This window comes from Zootoca vivipara, chromosome 14, assembly GCF_963506605.1.
Source record: "Zootoca vivipara chromosome 14, rZooViv1.1, whole genome shotgun sequence".
NCBI lineage: Eukaryota > Metazoa > Chordata > Lepidosauria > Squamata > Lacertidae > Zootoca > Zootoca vivipara.
In genome coordinates this window covers 5,832,462-5,850,712 of record NC_083289.1, presented here as the reverse complement: position 1 = coordinate 5,850,712, position 18,251 = coordinate 5,832,462, and the positions used below count along the sequence as shown (strand labels likewise).

Here is an 18,251-nt window from a genome sequence, read left to right as displayed (position 1 = left end):
AAACACATCAAGTGCAATTAGATAGATACCGCTACAGCGGGAAGGTAAACGGTGTTTCCATGCGCTGCTCTGATTCACCAGAAGTGGCTTAGTCATGCTGGCCACATGACCCGGAAGTTGTCTGTGGACAAACACTGGCTCCCTCGGCCTATAAAGTGAGATGAGCGCGCAACCCCGGAGTCGTCCGCGACTGGGCCTAATGGTCAGGAGTACCTTTACCTTTAGACATTCACTATCATTACTATCTCTGGTTGTAATTTTTATATGTTGTGAGCGGCCTCATGAGAATTTTTAGAAGAGCACAATACCATATATAACATAATATACTTGAATAAAGCTGGCTGGATATTTTTATTTTAAGCTAGCTTGTTCCAGAAGACTAGTTTCTTGGCAACAAATACAAAACAACACCACTGGGACAAAGCTGAGTGAATTTAAAACAGGGATGGACCACCTATGGGAAACATATGGACAGAAGCAGCTTAATTATCCTGAGCCCATCAATGGTGGATCAGAATTGTCTTCACTGTTTGGCATTGGGTCTCGGATGGGAGCCTTTTTCCTGCCCTACCTGGAGATGCTGGTGATTGAATGTGGGGCCTTCTGCAGGCAGAGCAGATGTTTTATCACTGAGCTGTGTGATGCCCTTTCTGTGGAGAGGAGAAAATAACTGGAAACCATGTAAGGCATTCCCCAGAGAAGTTCACCTGGCACCTTCATTATATATTTTAGGTGCCAGGTGAAACATTCCTCTTCAACCAGTAATAAGTAAGTAAGTAAGTAAGTAAGTAAGTAAGTAAGGAAAGAAAGAAAGAAAGAAAGAAAGGTGGGGGAGTAACTATTTAAAAAATCCTCTGGCATTTTAAAGACTGGGTGTGACACTATCCAACAGTTTCCCATGCTAAACATGCTTCCTACACAAAGATTTACACAGATTGAGAAGCTGTTTTGCAAAGCAAGATCCAAAAATAAATAAAGCACTTGATTTTTGTAAGTAAGTATGCCATCAGGATATATTGTTTTATCTCTTAATCTCACCCAATTGGTGACAGGAAGGGTTAAGGGCCTCCCAAACAAGCAGCTTCTCTCTGTCCTCCCCACCTTCTTTGTTGCTTGCCCTGTGTGATTTGCTTAAAAGAGGCAATTTTCACATATAAACTATAACTAATTCATTCTCTCTCTGTGGTTGGTTGGTTGGTTGGTTGGGTGTCTGAAGGTTTATATAAGGATGTGATCCTAATCAAGCTTATTTAAAAGTTAACCACATCAAAGCGACAATACTTTCTTGGGAGAAAATATATTTCAGGATAGGAACATTAATATGAAATACGTACATAGCTACTCATTAGCCACAGAAGAAGACACCCTTACTGCTGTTCATTGTGTACTTTCGTGATTAGACCTTTACTCCCTTGCCTTATAATAAGAATATACTGTAATTGTGTAAGTCTTGTAGGTAGCTATTAAATACATTTTTCTTTAAGAAGGTTCACCCTAGAATGTGACCCAGTTAGTTTATGGAATATTAATTGGGCAGTTGTAGAAATGATTTTAGTGCTTTCAGTTTATTGAGTTGGTAATCTTTTTTATTTTATCTTACTGTAGAACACTTTGAAAGCAATTTATAACAAAAGAAATAAAAAGAAAGAAAGAAAGAAGTGATTATGGGAAGGGCCAGTTGTAGAGTGCCAGCCTCGCCAGCAGAAGGTCCCAGGTTCAATCTGTGGCATCTCTAGGTAGGGTAGGGAGAGACTTCTGCCTGAAATCCTGAAGAGCTGCTGCCAGTCAGTGTAGACAATACAGAGCTAGATGAACTAATGTTTGATTCAGTATAAGGCAGCCTCTGATGTTCCTATTATATAAAAAACTTAGGTAAAAATGTATTATTTTACATATGTCTGATGAATTGCCATCCTATACATTGTTCTTGACTTTTATATGCAAGTTAATGTTAATCAGCCAGCCAACCAAGGGCATAGCCAGGATTTTTGTTGTTGGGGGGGGATCTCAGTTAGCTATGGTTTTGGGGGGGCAGCTGCCCCTCCAGGCCCCCCTGGCTCTGCCCATGCAGCTAGCGCACTCCTTAGATGAGTGAAGCAGATAGTGGAATGGGATGAAATAAATTGAGCGCATCAAGGTGTCTCAGCCAGTTTCCGAAATTCAGGATATCTTTGCAGCACATGCCAAAGATGTTTGCTTTTGCTGTTACGTGCAGAAGCACACTATTTATGCCTGTTACGTTGGAAAATTAAAATGTGATTTTGTAAGTCATCTTCCCTTGCTGAAATTTTACTTCAGTGGCTTGGCTGCCCTTGATTAACCTTTCGGCTTATTCTGTGGGAAAAATACTTGAGGGCAGTCACATACTTCCTTTGTGTTATCAATGTGAAATAAAGTTTTGTACTGGAAAACCTCAGTATAATTGCTATCCCATAACTGGTGCGGGGGGGGGGGGCTGCTCATCCTTTAAAGTGAGAACAGTTTTGTGGAACTGAATGACTTTTCTTAAAGGGACTGACTGCACCATTCAGCTGTTTGGTCTGGCAGTGCAGTGAACATTGACATTTTTAACGGACGGGAAATTTAATGATGCCAGAAGGCTGTGTGGCATCATCCAAGCCACAAACCCTCAGCCCCCTCCCCTGCCTAATTGCAATAGGACAGACAGGTGCCCACTCATTTCACTGAGGGCTGCCAGGAGAATATAATGGTGGTTTTGTCCACTCTGCCACTATTTGTGGTACCCTAGAGTTGCCACATCTTACTTTTACGGCAGGATGGTGTGCTAGAGTGCTGTGGGGAGACCCTATATTTTCTGGCTTCTGTAAGGTGCATTCCTTTTCCAGGTGGCCACAAGGTTTTTGAGACTTTCCTCCAGTTCCTTCTTCCTGTGACAAACAGGGGCATAGTGTGCAGTGGAGCCAGGGGGGCCATGGCTCAGGGTGCACAGTTTTGACCTACCATGTAGGTGGTGGCTTCCACAGGTATCCCAGCCCCACCCAGGCGCATCCTGGCGGGCCCCATCCCCACATCCTTCCCAGCCTGCTGCCAGGGGTCTTTGGTCCCAGCGCCCAGCCTGGCCTCACTGTTTGCTCCTTGTTGGTGTGGGAGGTGAAACACAAGAGCAGTCAAGTACAACATCCCTAGAGTGGACATAAAAGGGGATGTCTGGACCAGCCAGTCAGAACTTCCTGTTTCTCCTAGGCTGGAACAGACTTCCTTGCAATGTGACTAGAGGTGGGCATGACCTCACGTGCCCAGGTAACAAAAGAGCAGGACTGGTCAGCCATCTCTCTCTCTCTGACCAAAGAAGCAACATCTGCTTAGCCTAAGATGCTCTCTTGGCTTCCAGTCAAGAGAGGACAAAGGGACTGTCTCCTTATGGGATAGTTTCCAGGTATATTACTTTTCTAACTTAAGTCTGGCTTCTGGGACCCATTTGGGAACAGAATGTGAGTGAGTAAACTCTTTTTATACTGTGTCGTGTCTATCTTTTTATGAGGGACTAAATGGGGAATTACCAAAGAAACGTATTTTAGAGGCTTTAGCAAGCCTAGACAAACGCATCCGCTGTACAAGTTTAAAAAGGGGGGGGTGTTACTCTGCTAAATTGTATAACTTGTTAACACAAGTTGGAAAGGATATAATCAAACAATATATTCTCTCCTGCATCCCTGAACATTCCCACAGTTGGACACGCTCCCTGGACGGTAAACAAGCGCGGAAGGAGGGAGGCAGGCAAGGCCCCAGCATGGCCTGGCTTGGTACTTCCTTCCATGGGCGTGGGGAGGGATTTGCCTGCCAAGGGCTGCATTGGCCAGCTGGGCTCCCACCTGTGTGAGCAGTACAGCACGGCCCCGCTTGGTTGGGGGGGGGTTGTCACTCCGGCGGCATTGGCAGCAAGAGCTGGGCTCATGCGGCAGGCTCCTTTCACCCTCCACGCCCCGCCAGGTGCCCACACACCAGCACACTACACTACACCGCTGGTAACAAATTATGGTCATATTGTGATTCTTCCTCTTGAATTAGGAGAATCTGCAGGGTGGACTCAACTTCCTCCTCGTGAACAATGCAGGTTTTATGCTCACTGGGGTGGTGAGAGGCACACTTTGGAGTCAGCACAGCAATGGTGGTTGGGGCATGCCATTAATAATAATAATACATTAATAAATGCAAATTTATAATGTAAATATGAAAGAAGTCTGAACTAATGGGTCTGACTTCTGAGAAGATGTGCCTAGGATTGCACTGCTAATAGCTTAAATTTGCACACAGGTAAAAAAAGCATTGCTCTGTCTGAACAAGAAACAACATTTATTATGTTGAAAACAGTCTGATCAAGATGATCGGGGGCTGGAACATTTTTTATGGGAGGCAGATACCGGTAATTTAGAAAAAATAGCAACCAAAGGGGTGGAGGATGGTGGTTTACAGAAAGTGGATAGAGAGAGATTCTGTAGTTAGGTGGAACTTGTGAGGACATCATTTAAAATGGGTGACCCTTAGGTTAGGTGGCTTCCTAAACGAATTAGACAAATTGATGAACACAAGAGTATAAGAAGAACCTTCTGGATCAGGCCAAAGAAGGCCCATCCAGTTCGGCATCCTGTTCTCACAATCCGTGGGAAACATAAGAGCTCTCGCCCTTCCTGTGGTTTCCAGCAACTGGTATTCAAAACAAAAACAAAAAAAAAATAAAAATTCTTCCAGGAGCACACACCTTAGAGACCAACTAAATTTGTCATAGGTATGAGCTTTCGTGTGCATGCATGAAAGCTCATACCTATGACAAACTTAGTTGGTCTCTAAGGTGCGCGCTCCTGGAAGGATTTTTAAATATTTATTTATTGTTTCTACTATGTCAGACCAACATGGCTACCTACAGTACCTGTAACTGGTATTCAAAAGCATTGCTCCCTCCAGCGGTGGAGGCCAGGCATAGTCATCAAGGCCAGTAGCGCCCCCCCCCCCATGAATTTGTCTCATCCTGGGGGAGTAAGGTTCCAGAATAAAACGAAGTGCTGTGTGAAGGACTTTCTTTTATCTGTTCTGAATCTTTCAACATTCAGCTTCATTGGGTGTTCAGGAGTCCTAGTGTTATGAGAGACACGAACTTTTCTCTATCCACTTTCCACAGGGCCTGCATACCATTTTACAAACTTCTATCGCGTCGCTTCTTACTCGTCTTTTCTGTAAACTAAAAAGCCCCAAACGCTACAAATTCTCTTCATAGGGGAGTCGCAGCCTCCCTCACCCCCACCCCTGATCACTTCGGCTGCCCTTTTCTTAACCTTTTCCAAAGATGAGCCTCTCCATGGTTTATTAGCTTAGGCGCCTGCAGGATGCCCAGAAGGAAAGCGCACTTATTTCTAGAGCATCTTCGGGATTGCCACCCATTGCGTTGTCCACTGGGCCTCTTCCAGATCAGCGGGCGGAGACTTGCAACCTACCGTCTGCAATCTGTCGAGGAGAGCGGTGGGAGCGCGAAGCTAGCAGCGGCCGCCCGGGATTGTTCCGCCAAAAGCCGGCAGGAGGCGCCCCGGACTGGGCTGCGGCACAGGACCAGCAGCCGGTAACGGCGGCGGCGGCGGCGGCGGATCCGCCTCCTCCCCGCCTGCCCGGCGTACGATCTCTGTCCAGGAGGCAGCCTCGGCGTGCGCCCTTGCTTGCTTGCCTGCCAGCCTGCCAATCGTCCGTTCAGCTGAGCGCGCAGTCGCCGCTCCTCCCGGTGAGTAGCCCCTTTCCTCTAGCTGCGCGTGCCAGCTTGTCCAGCTCCTCCGCCCCAGGCAGAATCAGCCCCCCTCGAGCCTAGAAGGCTTCCCTTCCTCGCCAGCCCCCTTCTGGCGCCGCGCTCCCAGCCTCTTCTCCACGCGCCGGGACTCCGTTTAGGGGGCGCGCGAGGGGGGCGAGAGCGATGCCTGGCGCGGAGAAAAAGGCTGAAGAGAAGCTTTTCTTCGCCCTCTCCAAAGGGTGGGAGGTGGAGGGCAGAGAAACGGCAGTCCTGCTTCACGCGGGGTCCAGTTAAACTATGGAAAACGCTGCCCCAACTTCCCAAGAGCTGTAGAGTTGAGCAGGTTTTAAAAAGGATTTGGCCCTGTCCTGGATGAAGAGAAGGTTACAAATGGATATTCCATGCCGCATCCCGTTATTAGAGGTAGCATACCTTCGTATCAGTTGTTGAGGAGGAGCAATGGAGACCTACAGGGGGGCATCCCAGGGCATCTGGTTGTGGTGGCCATTGAGGGAGGAAAAAGGATGAACTTGGCGGGCTTTATTTGATCTGATCCAGCTCTGGCATTGTGCTCTTGCAATTCCCGTTTTCTAACGGTGATCCCATTTCCACTTGTTAATTAGCTAATCTCTAATGTGGATTTCAGTTTCACTCATCAATACTTGGTGTGTGTGTTTGCCCCTTTTAATGCCTTCATAACTCTAATTATGACTGCAAAAGGATTTGTAAAGTGTATTTCAGTGGGGAGGGTTTTCTTAAAAAACAGGGTTTTTTAGCCTGCACTTCTGGCTATTCTTTAGCTATCAATATGGGTGCTTTAATAGATGCCTCCTAACTCCCCCCCCCCACCATCTCCACCTTCTGCTTTTTCTTCACATCAAATAGTTTTCAATGCTTCCAGCTCCCTAGCCATCCTTCGCCCAGGAAGGCCTTTTTGAGCACTGCCTAACTCTCCTTTGGGTTCCAAGGTAAATGTAGATATTAAATATTTTTCTATGTATTGGGATTTTTGGTCTCTCAGGGACCTTGACAATTACTGCATCTTCAGTTATTGATCAACTGGGTATTTATGTCCAGATATTGCAGGCTTGAGTTTTAGGGCATTGGCCTTAACAGAGGTTTGTTAGCGAGAATGCTCCGTTCCCTTGTTGTTGATAAGCAAATATGAGGCAGAAATGTAATATACTTGTTAAAATTCAGTTTTTTGGCAACCCTATTCTCAGGTGCTCCAGGCTGCCTGAAAATGCACTGGAGATTAGCAGGTTAGTGGAAAGAAATCTACAGTACAGTCCTTTATAGGCTGACTCAAAAGTAAGTTGTGCTTACCCTCGGGCACATGTGCTTAGGATTGTAGCCTTGATGTACGCATGAGACATAGTTTCTTGCATGAGGGGCCGGTGTTGTTTGCACTGCATGACGAGTCGTCCACTTCACCATGAATTGTGGGGCTTACTCATGACCTGATCTTCTTTAAATAGATAATATACGAATGCCAAATGCCACTGATTTTTTTGAAATAATATTTTATTAAAAGGTTTTCCGTCAGTAAAAAGACTACATTCAGCATCTCTAATTTCAAATTGTAGATTGTAGAGGTCAGAGGCACCAGCTTGCAAGGGGGATTAGGGGGGACAATTTTGCACTCCTAAAGTCAGGACTGTCAGAAGAAGCCCTGGGGCAGAGTCGAATGCGGTGGCTGCCCTGCTTCAGTGCCTCCTTCCCCTCCGCAGCAGCAGGAGGAAGAGAAGGAACAGCCACTGGAACCACACTATGCTGGGCTCTGGGCTCAGCCTCCTCCACCCCCTCTCAACACTGGGGGCCCAGGCCCCATGCCAAAATATATTGGAGGGCAAAACAACTCAGCCCTGGGAGTTGGTGCCCTTGTTACAGGTCAATAATAGTCAACTTGGGACATTTTTGTTGTAGGCAGTGTGGGGTTTGAGGGGGTGGGTAAGAGAAGTGGGGAGATGGAGGGGATAAAAAGGAGAAAGGGGGTGAGAGAGACCATAAACTGTCCTCCTTTGCAGAGTATGAGTCGTGCTTTTTTTGTCAGTGTCACATGGATGGGTGTCTTTATTTTTGCGGGTGGAGTGAGAGATCAGAGGGTCCAGGGCATGGTTGCCAAGACAATGACTGACCCCCACCCCACCCCCCACAACATATAAATCAATATGGATAACTTAAACTAGCAGACACCACTGTTTCGTGACTTGGATCTTATTCCTGAGGTGGGCCTGGGATCCACACACCTGTTCCTGTTGCCATCTTCTTGGAAGTCTCTGGGTCGGAATAGGCCAGCCTTCACCAAGCTGCTGCTCTCTAGATGTTTGGGACTTCCACTCCCTTCAGTCTCAGCTGGCACAGTTGTACTTCTGTTAGGGTTGCCGGCCAACACAAGCTTGAGACAGCTGCCTGGATGAGTTTCCTTTTATGTTGGCTAAACATATGCTTTTCAGCAGATAACGATTCCTTATTCAGTGAAGTCCTGTCAGACCCCTTTCCCTCCCCAGGGTTACAACTGTTCTACACTAACCGGTAAGATACGACAACTTGGGCTCTCAGAGGACCTTCTAGGAGCTGTGGCTTTTCCAATTGCCAAAGCCATGTTAAAAACTAGGTTATGGGACATAGAGCTTCAGGAACTGACTTTAGCTGCGAGAAAAACATGTTCCCCTCTTTATTTTCAACTCTCTTGGGAGCAGGAATCTAATCCTAATTATTTACAATTTCTGTTTTACCCGCAAGAAAGAAGGGCTTTCTTGCTAGCTAGGTTCAACACCAACCCCTCTAACCTCCTCAGGGATAGGTTCGCAGGGACGGCAGAAGGAGACAGGATCTGCCCATGCGACACCCATCTGGTGGAAACTTTAGCTTATATGGTCCTTAAATGCAAAATGTATGATGACATCCGCCAGCAATACCTGGACCAACTATGTATCCCTAAATGGAAACCAGAGATAGAGGTTATACGCTTCCTATTACAGGGGAGAGACCAGGAGTGTACCAAGATTGTAGCTAAATTCCTCTATTTGATCTTTTGCTGTCGAAGTACACTACAGGATCCTGCCCCCATTGGATACCCATAGAGGTGAAATAAATTGCTGGCCTTCTTTCCCCTTTGGCAAGTGACTGTTCTGATAAGCCGGCGACAAGATCGCACTGGATTATGTATTTTAAATGTTTGGAAATTATGCCAATAAAGGTTAAATGAATGAATGTTAGGGTTGCCATACGTCTGGAATTTCCCAGACATATCCGGAATACCGTGCTCAGCAGCAGTGTCCAGGCGGTAATCACAAAAATATCCAGGAAAATCCAGGCGTAAGGCAACCCTAACAGAAGCACAACTGTGCCAGCAAAGCTCAACAACTTTGCCCAACCCGCCTCCAGCCCCCACCCCAACAACTCCCCCCCCCAAAAAGCTCAACCTTCAATTCTGTCAGCCCTGGCATCTACAGCTGTGTTGACTAGGTCTGATGGGAGCTATAGTCCAGAACATCTGGAGGACACCGGGGTTGAAGAATGCTGGAACAGGAAGCAGGAAATACTCTTGCCCATCAGCACCCTTGTTTATATGAAGTTCTGATTACATTTTCTTTGTCCCTTGTGGGGAAAAGGAGCTGGGACTGGGCTAGGTGGCTAAAGGTTTGAGCCAGCATAAAGCAGATGAATTTATTCTTAGCATTCAAAAAAGATTACCCAATAATGGGATCACAGTAAAGAGCATATGCTCTTTCTTTTGGTGGTGTTTCAAAGTAAACGGGGGTAGGGCGTGGGGTTTTTGTTAGAGAGGCGTTTTACCTGAGTGTTTGAAGGGAATCTTTTCCTCTCTCTCAGGCCAAAGCTTAAGTGTGCTCCATAGGAACTCAGTTGCCTCATACTGAGTTGGACTGTTGGTTCATCTCGCTCAGCATTGTCTACACCGACTGGCAGCAGCTGTTGTAAGGTTTCATATGGGCAGCATTCACAGCCCTACCTGGAGATGTCAGAGATTGAAAAATTGGGTCTTCTGCATGCAGAGCAGGTGCTCTGCCACTAAGCCACAGTCGCTCTGGCTCTTGTTACTGGCTGAATATAATTCCTTGCATTTGGAGTGCTTGTAACATGAGCCTAGGAGTCCCACGGATTGTGAATTTCCAAGGAGGAGTACATTCACAGAATGGTGCTGCTTCTCTTTTTAAGTAAACAGTAGGAAAATAAAGAAGTAAACCATTCTGCCCCAGCCTGGTGCCATCTAGGTATTGCTGTACGTTGTTTTAAATGGCTTTTATCAATATGCTTTAATTAATGTAATGAGAGTGAAGGATGGGCAAGAAATTAAAATAAGTACTATAACTACTAATATCACCCCTGATGGGAGTTGTGATTCAAAATGGCTGAAAGGCACCAGATTGAGCTTGTTATATCCATATGTATGTATGTTTGTGTGTGTGTTAGTGAGGTAATGAGAAGATACTGCTTAGGCTTAATGATGGTTTATGAACATATGTAATTATATTTCATAAGACCTGCTGTCTTGTGATGAAAAGGAAGGAATTTATTTATTTCTGTCATTCATTTTGTAACAGTTTGCTGAACCATTCAGTGGTGTCTGGATTGCAAGCTTCTTGTGGGCAGGGACCTGCATTTTTGTGTTTTTCGATGTAACAGACTATGAATTTTCAGACATTCAGAAACATGGGATTATTCGAACATAATCATTGACCATCATCATATCTCTCTCTCTGTGTTTGTGTGTGTGATTTAATTGAAATCAATAAAATTACCAGCTTGGTCACAGTAGAATGATAAGTGTGCAGCAAATCAAAATGAATGAAGTTAAAGAATAATGCTATGTAAGAGACTGCTTCAATGAGGCATGATGTAAGTTAATTACACTGTCATTTTGCCAATCTGCTGAGTGACTCCTGCATATTGTCCATTTTTCATTGCTCTCCCTTCTCATTCTTGTTCAAAAGGAATGTGGGTGGATCAAACAATACTTTTTGGCAAACAGAGAAATCCATTGTAAGTGTTTTGAACCTGACTTTCAGAATAAGGGGAGTGGGGGGCCAGTGGGTCACTAGTGGCTGTGAAGCAAGGGCTAGGAGCAAGATTCTGTGCACAGCTAGGGATGCTGAAGCCTGCTGAGTTCTTTCTGCCCATCTTTCTCTCCAACCAGCTGCTCTCTCTTTTTCCCTATCTTTTATGTCTGTCTTTCTTTCTCTGTTACCCATTTCTTCCCCCTGCCATCTTATTATTACTATTGTTATACATTTATTTATACTCCGCCTTTTCCCCTGACGGGACTCAAAGCAGTTTATAGAAAAGAACTGCTAAACAATAATAGAAAAAGCAATAATTAAAAAAAACATTGATGGAATTAAAACCACGTACATATACGGTAATTAAAGTCCTGTTTAAACCATACAAATAATTACAATAAAAACAGCACAGCACCAGCCCTTTCATTAAGAGCAGTCAGTTACCAAAAGCCTGTTAGAACAAGAAAGACTTCACCTGCCAGCGCAAGGACAGCAAGGAGGGAGCCACTCACTTTCACGGTGCAGGCGTACTAGCTTTGACTGTGCAAATGCACTCCTGGCCACTGCAGAGACCTGGGCATCCATGTTTAGGGTGGAGTCCGGTAGCATGCCCCAAACTGCAAACCTGTGCCTTCACAGGGAGAGTTACCCCACCCAGCGCAGACTGAATTCTTATTCATTGTTCTGCTTTCCAAATGACCAAAAGCACCTCTGTCTTGCCTGGACTAACTTTCAGTTTGTTCAACCTCCTCCAATCCATTCCTGAGACAGCTTCCTTGGATTTGGGTGGAAAAGATAAATAAAGCTGGGTGTCATCAGCATCCTGGTGACACCAAACCCCAAAACTCTGGACAACCTCTCTCAGCTCCACTTCATGAGAGGGGATGCTCAGGAGTGATCATGTCAACCGCCATTCCAGAGATCCACCAGGGCTTTGACAGAATCACCTGCCAAGGCAATAGGAAACTCCAAAAGAGCCATCAGGAAACCATCCAGATCCATCAGCCTTCTGGGGCACACCTCTTAATCAGCCCCCCACCCCTGGAGAGGTTCTCAGTTCCAGAGAATCTAAACCCCACCGGTAATGATCTGACCACGACAAGGGAATGGTAGAAATTTCCTCCACTCTGTTAATCCCCATCTTCCCATCCTCATCTTCCCTATGCGCCTTGCCCCGTTGCGTCCTTCTCACATTGCCCTCCAGCTGTAGAGCACCTTGAAAAGGACACAACAGCTCACGGCCCCCTGTGCCCTTTCTTTTGAAAAGGCATTTATTATTTAAACTATTTTCAATGCTGCAGTTTATGAACAAGGAGAAGGAGGTCAAGCATAATTCCAGGTGTCTGGAAATGTGTCATTTTTACAACAATGGGGTAATCAGTGCTACAGGGGGAGGTAAAGGTAAAGGGACCCCTGACCATTAGGTCCAGTTGCGGACGACTCTGGGGTTGCGACGCTCATCTCGCTTTACTGGCCGAGGGAGCCGGCGTACAGCTTCCGTCCGGGTCAAGTGGCCAGCATGACTAAGCCGCTTCTGGCAAACCAGAGCAGCGCACGGAAACGCTGTTTACCTTCCCGCCGGAGTGGTTCCTATTTATCTACTTGCACTTCATGCTTTCAAATTGCTAGGTTGGCAGGAGCAGGGACCAAGCAACGGGAGCTCACCCCGTCACAGGGATTCGAACTGCCAGCTTTCTGATCGGCAAGCCCTAGGCTCTGTGGTTTAGACCACAGTGCCACCCATGTCCAATTAGCTATCTCCCAACATTATTCTAAGCTTAATTGCCTATTATCATAATTAATTGCCATGAGGACTACACCACAAACTCACATCATTTTTATACCAGTTTAACTGTCATGGCTTCCCTCAGAGAATCCTGGAAACCATTGTTTGCTGGGGTTGCTGAAAATTCTCCAGTGGGGGTCCTTAGCCCTCCTCACACAGCATTAGTTCCTGGTGGATTTCTGGCAGAGAGAAAGATGGCTTAAGCCACCTTCACTTTGCCATGTAGATATGTCCAAAGGCTTCCATGGTACAATGACAACTTGGCCGCAGCTGAGGAGACTGGAATGATTTAAGGAGACCCATTCTGAGAGTGTGGGAGAGATTCCTGAGCTTTCTTTTGTTTGAGCTCTCGCTCTCCCTCTATCCCAGGAACACATGCTTTTAATCCCCACCAGAGCCTGTGGCCTCTGTGCCACGCTTATAGTGGCAACCCCAGCAAATAGCTGGTCTCCCTGGCTGAGAATTAGTTGAAGAGAAGAGTCAAAGGAGAGGAGGACTAGGTTGCCCTTAACAAAGATGGCTTACCTGAGCCACGAACAAAAGCTTCTTGCTTGCATGACCTTGGCTCTGAACCTCGGAGAATATGTCCCTAACCTGGTGCCCTCCAGATGTTTTCGTTGGACCAAGTGATTGGACGCGGTAAGTCCAAAACATCTGCAGGCCATCATGTTGACAAAGGCTTCCCCTCAGCAACCTCACATTCCACACCAAAGCCACAAGAATCCTTGACGCGGCACATTAAGTAAATTGTCTGTCTGAGAAATTCCCAGTCTTTGTTGTGATACATGTCTTTGGGTAAGCGTCATGTCCAACCCAGCCTTGCTTGACCCAGAGTTTACCTTTTTTCTTTTTCTTTCCATCATGGGTGGCAAGTATTTGTGGTAAGTTTTGAAAAGTATGAGTTCTCCATAACGGTGCCCTCTGCCCCTGGAGAATCTAAAATGCAGCCCCACTAGATTCTCTGGTCTCCTTTATGCTGATCTGCTACAATCGATGCTCAAAAGCCTCGTTTTTCACCAGAGCATCCTTCCTCGCTCCTGCATTCCCCCTGCACTACAGCTCTGTGCACAGTGGAAGGGCTTTTGGTGGTAGCTGGCCTGTCCCGACATATTCTTCCATCAAAGTTTTGGAAAGATTTCTCTGGAGGGTTGTGCACACACAGGGGAGAGGCAGCATGGGACCATGGATAAGAAGCTGGGGAGAGACGGAGGCAGAACAAGCACAGGCTTCCCAGCCTTCCAGGCCTGCCTTGCAAACTTGCCTCTCTTTAGTGCTATCATTCATAGCTAGGCAGGTTTCAGCATGAGAGCCCAGCTTTCTTGGTGGTGGAATCCAAGACCTTGGAACGTGCTCCCCATGGAGATCTGCTTGGCTCCTCTTTCTTTTCAGACAAAGTGAAAACATTTTGATTCATACAGGAGTTTAATATTTTGTTTTGCTGCCATTTTTAATTATGAATCTCCTCAGCAAGGGTACCCCACCATTTTGGCACTGCCAACAATAAGTGTTTTAGATCTGTAGTTTTAATGCTGCAGATACTGTTGTAACATTGTTTGTTTTCTGCTGGTAAGCTGCTCTTTGTTTTAGTCAAAGAGTGGGATATAAACTTTAAAAAATAATAGACAGGCAAATCAAATTTCCAGGTTTTGATATGTAGTCTTGAGGGCTGGGAACTTGTGTAAGCTAACATTCTGAGGCGTTTAATAGGTGGCGGCAGCTGGTGGCCCTCGCCCAAGTTAACTGACCCATACTTGGCCCTGGCCCAAGCGTACCTGTTGTGAGATTGATGCTGAGCACAGCAAGTGTTCTTTAGAAAGAGGTGTGGCTGCAAAAGCACATAGGTAGCCTTCATACAGGAATCTGGGAGCGGAATGCTTGAAAACTAGGGCCACTTGAAAATGCTTTGGCAATAAAGGACACTCTGCCATGAAGTGGTGTTACTTCAGTGGAATCGACCTTGATACATGTCTCCCAAGTATGCAAGCTCTAGCCATATCTGAATCAGGATGGCCTAGCCAATGTACTGTAGTTCATGCAGCGGTAACCTTGAGACTGGGTGACTGCAATGTGGTCTGTGTAGGACCACCCCTGGGCCTGATCCAGAAGCTCCAGCTGGCGTAGAATGCAAGGGCTAGACTGCTGATGGTGGCAGGTGGTAAGCAATGCCTGGCTCAAGGCTCTTGTGCTGATACACAGAGCCCTGAACAACTTTGGTCCAGTATGCCCTGAGGACCACCCTTATATCCAAGCCTGGTCATCTGAGATCATCCAGAGGAGCTTTGTTGTTCCCCATGCCTCAGGTGTCTGCCCGGGTTCAGCTAGAAGTTGGGAGCTTAGTGTTGCCAGTCCTATGCTGTGTGGAACTGTCCTCCAGCAGATTGTCACGCACAAGCCTCCCTTTGGCCTTCCAAGTGTCTCTTGAAGACCTTCTTATGTCAACAGGACTTTTGCAGCTGTTTAATTTTTATTTTTGACTGGGCAGTCATCTTAGCGATTATCTGTATCTTTATATTTAAAATTGTGTTTTACGTTTTGACATACCATCTTTATATATTTTATGATATGGTAGTATTGAAATGGTTTAAAAAATAAATACAACAGTGCAGTGAGAGATCTCAAGATGAAACTAAGCCACAGCAGAGTCTCCTTGCTGGGCAAAATGTAATTTTTTCCTTGATAGACTTTTTCGCTCACTTTTATTATCAGTCCTGTGTTGATTACAGCCAGCTGGCCAATGAGGCAAAATACAAAGTATAAAATACAAAATAACAACCTCAATACCTCGCTTTAAGTACGCTTCGGTTTGAGTACTTTCAGTTTAAGTACTCCGTGGACCTGTCTGGAACGGATTAATCCACTTTCCATTACTTTCAATGGGAAAGTTCGCTTCAGGTTAAGTACAGACTTCCGGAACCAATTGTGTAGTACTTAAACCGAGGTACCACTGTAAAACCAATTTTTAAGAAGAAACAACAAGCTAAAAATTAATGATCAAAGCAGGTCCAGGAAACAAGAGAAGATACAGATATTTTGGCAGCTGCTCAGTCATCAATTAATTGGTCTCCTCAAGAAAGTTACTCAGAAGGGTCGCTAAGGATTGGCCAGGATACTTTATCATAAGAGGGGGATATATTAGGCATTCTCCAACCCCTGATTAAAAACTACAGTAAAACAACACATGAGAGACTATTTCAGCCTTTTCAGTGAATTAGAGCAAATCTGTCTTCTGAAAATGAAACACTAAAATGAATCAATAAAATAGCGCTTCTTGAAAAATTAAATATGGCATGCAGTTATTGGAAGCAAGCCAAGTCAGGCCCAATGATAAGCACTGGACTGACTCAACTAAAGCTTTTATAACGGAAGGTGATTACTTTAAAATCTCTGAAAGTTGGTGGCTATTGGTAATTTGAGCGAAAGTTGGTGGAAACGTGTCTCTCACACACCTGACTTGCTGAAGGAGAGAGTTTTTTTGGTGCAAATCCGACTAGAGAATGAGGAGCTTGTCTTTTTCAACAAATGTGTTGTAAGGGTTATTGTTGCTTTTGGAGTGACATTCCTTTTCAACAGCTGCTTAGGCTCAGCTTGTATAAAAACAGGAGTCTCAGTGCAACCAAACTGACCCTGTTTCTTGTTACTTGGTTCAGTCTCTGGAATCTGCAATCCATATTAAAAGCAGTGGTGTTGAACGGGGATCAATGTGTAGAAGCTGCAGAAAACATGTATGCATGAGGGCTGATCCCTTCAATTTGGAAGCACCCTCAAAACAGATCATGCTGGACTCGATGAACCATGAACCATGATATAAAGCAGCTTCCTTCTGTTCCTATATGGAGCGATATATTTTGCTGGACTTAACTGGGGCTAGAAGTTTAACATTGTGAAGCAGCAGATAGAGTTCCTCACTTGCAATCAAGTACTTGCCTTGGCATCTCTTTGCTTACCTGGAGTGACCTCATAGTATGTGAAGCCTTAATTAATTCCATTGTGCCTTGACTTGCAGTAATCTCCTCAATGTTTGCATGACTACTAAAGGATTTATGTGACAGTGCTGAAGAGTTTACTGAAGAACGTGCAAGGTGGGCAGCCTTCCCAAGCCGTCTTAGGAGATCCTATCAGCTCCATGATGGGTGTTTTCTCTTCCTTCTCTTGGCCACCCAAATCTGTGAACACGGTTCCCAACACCCCATAATTCATAATTTTTGGACCAGTGAGTGTGTTTCAGAGAGTGCTGTGGGCTCCAGCTAAAAAATGGCTGCTGGGGGGGGCAGTGGCAAAGCATTCCTTGCTGGTGCACACATGGGGCTGCACTATCAGAGTGACCCCCGGCCACTCGAGCTAATTGGGGCTGCATTGTGCCACTTGCCTGGCCGACCGTGGGGAGCTTGGCTGGGCAATGCCGCCCTGCTTTGATGGGCGCACTCACAGCACCCTGCGAGCCCAGTGCTGCTTTGCAAGACTCACAAAAGTGGTACATGAATGACGACTGAACATAACATTTTTAGGCACCAGTGGGCAAAAGGGGAAGTGACTTAAATTTTACTACCTGGGTCTTCTGCTTGCCTTCCAGTTTGATGAACACAACACAGTTGTGAAACGCCCTAAAATTGCTGGGTGAAAGGCACCAGAAAGCCATGTGTAATTACGTTGCTGAAGGTGTGATGATTCTCTAGATTAAATATTCTTGGAATGTATGTATACCTGGGACGTGGGTGGCACTGTGGTCTAAACCACTGAGCCTCTTGGGCTTGCTGATCAGAAGGTCGGCGGTTCGAATCCCCACGACGGGGGTGAGCTCCCGTTGCTCGGTCCCTGCTCCTGCCAACCTAGCAGTTCGAAAGCACATCAGCGGGAAGGTAAACAGCATTTCTGTGCGCTGCTATGGTTTCGCCAGAAGTGGCTTAGTCATGCTGGCCACATGACACGGAAAAACTGTCTGTGGACAAACGCCAGCTCCCTCAGCCTGTAAAGCAAGATGAGCGCTGCAACCCCAGAGTCTGCAACCTCAGAGTCGTCTGCAACTGGATGTAACTGTCAGGAGTCCTTTACCTTTTTTTATACCTGGTGTTTATGTTGTGTAGTGCGTATTCAGTGATTTCAGCCCAGTGCAGATAAGAAACTGGAGGCGAGGATCTGGTACAACATCTCTTTACTTCAAAGAACAGGTAAGAGCCAGAAGCAGGAATGGGGAAAACTGGGGCTTATATAATAACAGAGGACTAGCAGGGAAAAGATACATTTTGGTGGGAACCAATGGCACTGACTCCCTCCCACGGAAACCAATCCGGCAGAGGATCCAAATCCTGCACCTTGAACCAGCAAATGATAGATGTTCCCATTGGAACTTGTACATTCAAATAAACTCTGTAATACAATACAATAAACTCTATATTACAATACATACTTGGCTGTGCTATTACTTTAATACGCAACACCCCACACACACTTAGTGAGAATTACACATGAAGTCTTTCAAGGACTTAGTTTAGTTTTTCATGTGCCACATGACTCCTTGTTGAATCTCACCTAGCTGCCCCTCTGACTGCAGTCCTGTACATGGAAATAATCCTCATTGAACTCAGTGGGGCTTACTTCTGCGTAGAGATGTATAGGATTGTGCTTCCAAAGCTAACGTCTACATTTATTGGCGGATGTGACCTTATGCATCTCAGACCATAATCCTTAAAACAGTTTTGTAAAATAGGCTAGG

The 18,251-nt window shown here is 45.7% G+C and overlaps 1 protein-coding gene across 9 annotated transcripts in view; it reads left to right on the top strand.

Moving 5' to 3' along the window:
• The first annotated feature begins 5,601 nt into the window (after positions 1 to 5,601).
• Positions 5,602 to 18,251, top strand: part of DAPK2 (death associated protein kinase 2) — a 63,528-nt gene continuing 50,878 nt past the window's right edge. For 2 of the 9 annotated variants that reach the window (XR_009558577.1, XM_035130932.2), the window contains exon 1: positions 7,692 to 17,706. The gene's annotated coding sequence lies outside the window, so the exon portion shown is untranslated. Of the gene's footprint in view, positions 5,729 to 5,748; positions 6,700 to 6,954; positions 7,043 to 7,691; positions 17,707 to 18,251 lie in introns of those variants that run through there. The other 7 variants (XM_060282979.1, XM_060282977.1, XM_060282981.1 and 4 more) reach the window with 7 other exon arrangements.